A 5350-nucleotide genomic window follows, 5' to 3' on the forward strand; every position below is an offset into this window, starting at 1 on the left:
AATTGATTGGTCTTTTTGTCCGACAGTTGGTGAGATAATTCTTACCAGTTGTTTCGCACATGTGTATGTTGGACTATTTATTGAGGATACTATTGGTCTTAATGGGTTGTCTTGTTTGTAAATTTTTACTACCCCATATATATGTGGTGTTTTTAATATTGGAGGGAAATAGTTATATTTTCTGTCCTTCTCTAGTTCCTTATTTTTTATAGCTTCATTAATGATTCCGTGAATTTTTTTGTCTACTTTATCTGTGGGGTCCCTTTGTAATTTTCCATAATCTTCCGTTGATAATAATTTTAACATTTTATCCGAATAGTCCCTAGTATTGAGTATTATCTGCTTGTGCAATTTTAATAGTTTTATCTTTTTTTAATGTTTTTAATGCTTTTTTCTCCGTTTTACTAAGATTCTCTTGTTTTGATGATTTTGTAAAGTTGTTTTTTATTATGATTCTAATGTCTTGTTTTGTCGGGTCATCCAGTGCTAATCTTCTTAATTGATCTTCTGTTTGGGCGCAGATGTCTATGATATTCGCGTTTTTCTCACATATTTCGAAAGTTAAGCCTTTTGATAATAGGGTCATTTCCCCTTTTGTTAATATTATATATATTTTCAGTCATCACACAAAGATAAAATCAAGATAGGTATTCTAAAGTCATTTAAAAATAAAATAGAAACAATATCGGACAAACCAATAGAGGATAAGAATAAATTTAAAATACAGTTCATAAATAGCGGATACCCAAAACATTTAGTTAATCAAATTTTTAATAACCATGAAGTCAAAAACAATACGATAAAAGAAAAACCAGAATATATTATTTCTTTACCATATATAAAGGGGATTACAGAAAAGAATAGCAGACAACTAAAACTACATAATGTTAGTTTAGTAAATAAAACCCAATGCACGATTAAAACAGAACTAATAAAAAACAAACCAAAAACGGAAGAATTGGACAAAACTGGAGTGATATATAAAATAAAATGCGAATGTAATAAAAGTTATATAGGACAAACAAAAAGGAAATTAAAGAAAAGACAATCAGAACATAAGTACTGTGTTAAAAACAAGGACGAAAATAATGGATTAGCATTACATATAAAAAAAGAAAATAATCATAAAATTAACTGGACCTCAACCCAGGTTTTATGTCAAGAAACCGGATGGTACAAGAGAAATTTCAAAGAAGCAATCTATATTAGGGATAGAGGGGAGTGAAATTTAGATAAGGGAAATGTAAACATAAACGGGTGGGAGGGATTCAAAATTAAATAAAATCAAAAATAAAAAATTAAAAAATAAATCAGAGAAAAAACTAGGGTACATTATGGTGTAAAAATGTAATTAATAAAAGAGATAGGAAATTAAATTAGAAATTGTATCGGCTGAAGAAGGACCACGGTCCGAAAGCTCCCATTATTTTAAAGTAATAAATAAATTTTTTAAAAATCCATGAAGTAGCAGTCCTTTTATAAAAGAAAATAACGAAGTTTTATTAGTAAATAAACAATATATTCAGCATCTAACGGTGTCTCGCGGTTTATTTGACAACGTTCAGCTAAACCTACCAACAAAAGTGGTTAAATGGCAGGTCGGCCGTACCATAAAGAGAATAATGATGCTTAGTAAACTGGTGCATTCGTGATGATTGCTGAACGCGAAAAAACAAGTGGTTTTAATACTAAGCTTCAAATTTTATTTCCTTCCGATTTTAAATTCAAAATTTAGTAACAAATTATATAATTTTATGCAGAGAATATCTTATTTTACACTCTACGCGACACATAGTTTAAATCTTTTAAAACTTTTTAACCATATAGATATTAAGCCTTGGCTAATGAGCGCTGCTTACTTTGTCCGTTTCAATTGTGCGATTGCAGCTATCTGAAGAGAGCATGAATCATGCCGCGACATGCCCTCGTTGGATGAAGTGTAAAAACCTTGTGTTGCCAACCAAAGATATTTTTATAAACTGTGGTGAGTGTTTGCCACGAAAAAAATGCAATGTTATTTGGCTCTAACGTCAATTTATGAAAAAAATACTTGTTTAGCATACCACATTTTTAAACCTCGTTTGATAAGGGTATTAATGTTATAGCAAACCAAAGTTTCTTTCATGAACCGTGAATATTGTCTCACACGAAGATTCAATGTAATTGTCACTAACCACAATTTATGAAACAAACTTTGGTTTGTTATACCATTTTTTTAACCCTCGTCTGAAGAGGGCATTAAAACCAAAAGTTAATAATATTACATACACAAAGTGGGGAAATGGAAGGGTAGGAGTATCGTCTATGTTCGTTTGCTTCCCCCCCTTCTAGGGTCCCCCACGCGTAGGAATATCATTTCTAGTGATGCCGCGAATATTGATTTTGCCGAATACCGAATACCGAATATTCGGCCATGCTCTCGGCCGAAGCACCGAATATTCGGCCACCGAATATTCGGGCGTGAGATATGTGCAACTCGCGCGAAACCGGTTATGAGCTGTAACCCGTTCCGCGAAATACGTATACGAAAACCCTCCTCTCCTCTCGGCACTAGCTGTAACGTGATTACTGCTCTGCGCAATATTGGCGCGCAAGCAGAGAGAGGGATACACTGTTTAGACATGGAAGAACTCGCGTAGTTCTTCCATGGTTTAGATCCGCTCTCTACCGCCTCTGCTACAGCGCGCCTGCGCGGAAGCTTTCAACGTTGGTGATAAACTCGGGAAGGAGGGAATGAAAACACTATAGGACCCGTCTATAGCGTCTTTAGGTTTTTGGTTCATTTGCGAGTAGATCGTGTCACCATATGCTTTTTTTATTCATCACAACTTAGCACTGGTAGATTATAAATATTAAAGTAAAAATTGTTATTGAAATAAATAATTTTTGAGTAATTTTTCCGTTTTTTTTCCTTCATGATTGGAGATTCGGTATTCGGCCGAATATTACGAAATATTCAGCCGAATACCGAATACGAAAAAAATGGCCGAATAGGCCGAATACCGAATAGTAACCGAATATTCGTGGCATCACTAATCATTTCTGCTCGATTCCCGGACCGGTTCATCAGAGATACGGGAAAATTGTAAAACTGCGCTCTCTCTCTCCTGACAAAAAAGCGCGCCAGTTCTCGATCCGATTTGTATAGTTTATCGCTATATCATTGGTCGAAATTCCTTTGACGTCATTGTTTATAACAACTGATATTTTTCTTTCTGCTTCTTCAAAAGTTGGATTTGCGGGCCTTGGGTTGTTTCAAGTCACGAAGAATATTATTTAAATGTAGATGACAATTCTAGTCAAGAAAGAAACATAAACTGAGTGATATTTTTAGTCGAGAAGAAGACATAATAATGAGTAATAAAACTAGTGATAAAAAAGATCTAAGTGACAATTCTACTTCCGAAAAGGATTTAAATTTAAATAGTCTAGGTGAAGTATTTACAGTGGACAGTATTGTTAAAAACTTTGAAGATGATTTTTTCCTGATTGATGAAAAGGGAATTCGACGTGAAATCTTGGATAAAATGAGACAAAATGGGTCGTTGGAAGATCTGATTGAAACATTGCTAATGGCATATTCTAATCTTATTGAGGTTCATCGATCTTATAGTCACACTGTTCTGATTTGGTAATGGAACAAATGGCTCACTAATTTTACCCTATTTAACCCACCTGAATTTTTATCTGATTTAAACTGTGATAAAACTGCATAAGCGTTAATAGTGAGATGGATTGCGGATAAAGTCGTAGATGGGAAAGCCAAACTTAAAAGATTAGTAAATGTAAGCAAACATCTGGCAGAACAAACGTCTACTCAAATATTGGAAACTACTCTTCCCAACAAGAAAATACGTAATGTACAGAGTGATCGTTTGTATTCGTTGAATAGACTTGCAGGTGGATGCCTTGGGGAAATATGGAAGCTTAATAAGGCCAGGATGCAAGTACATGCTAAACTAATGAAAGGGAAGAAACCCCTTACACAAGAACAGAGAGATAAGGCGCATACACATTTCAAAATAAGTTTATCATTAAGAAGGCTCTGCCCCATTGGACCGAATCGCATTCGTCCGAAACCAGTCCCAATCAACCGAAAAACCCGCACTTTTGGCGGATTCGGTCCAATGGGACAGTCCCATTGGAGCGAAAAACCGCACTTCTACGGGTTTCGGTTCGGTCCATTGGGACAAGAATGCATGCGCATATACACCCGATGTAACTAAAATGAATTTAATTCCCGGGAGCGCAAAGATTGCATCTTTGCAAGCAAACAATTTCTTTGACTTGTAATAAAATAATGGTCAAAGAAATTGAGCACCATACGCGAACATTCTGTAAAATATTAAGCACCTATTTTAGTTTAGAAGAACCAAATACTTTTAGATCCCCGAAAATTTACTTTATAAAGGGAATTGTAGATTTTTTTTATTATTTTAAGTCATATTTATCACGTTACATAATATGCCTTTTCCAAAACATTACTGTTATGTTAGGTTAGGTTTGGTTTGGTTAAGTTAGGTATTTCGGCAGTTATATACTATTTGAGAAGTCAATGAAGCTAAACATTAATATTTTGGAAAAGGCGTACCATAGCTAAATGATTTATAAAATATTACTAACCTAACTTAACCAACCCAAACCTAACCTAACATAACAGTAATGTTTTGGAAAAGGCATATTATTGAGAAGTCAATATTTTAGAAAAGGCATACCATGGTTAAATGATTTATAAAATATTACTAACCTAACCTAACATAACATAACAGTAATGTTTTGGAAAAAGCATATTATTTGAGAAAACAATCAAGCTAAACATTAATATTTTGGAAAAGGCGTACCATAGTTAAATGATTTATAAAATATTACTAACCTAACTTAACCAACCCAAACCTAACCTAACATAACAGCAATGTTTTTGAAAAGGCATATTATTTGAGAAGTCTATGTAACTAAACATCAATATTTTGGAAAAGGCGTACCATAGTTAAATGATTTATAAAATATTACTAACCTAACCTAACCAAACCTAACCTAACCTAACCTAACCTAACCTAACCTATCCAAACCAAAGCTATAACCCTATCAGTAAACCAATTACAACCAAACCTAACCTAAACTGACTTTAAAAATGTTATAAAATATTCCACTTTAATTGAAACCCGCCGTTGGGCTAGATTTTGAAATTCTAGCCAAACATTTTCTGTCGAATGCGATTCTGTCCAATGAGATTCGGTTGAATGGGAACCCCCCATTAAGGCTTATGGACCAGTTTCCTGCAGATTTGCCACCAGCACTAATCCATATCAATGAGGGTGGTTTACTGATTCCCCATCTAATTCTATATCAG

Source organism: Phalangium opilio, unplaced genomic scaffold, assembly GCF_054372755.1.
Source record: "Phalangium opilio isolate 3A_F unplaced genomic scaffold, DU_Popi_V2 ptg000046l_1, whole genome shotgun sequence".
Classification (NCBI taxonomy): domain Eukaryota; kingdom Metazoa; phylum Arthropoda; class Arachnida; order Opiliones; family Phalangiidae; genus Phalangium; species Phalangium opilio.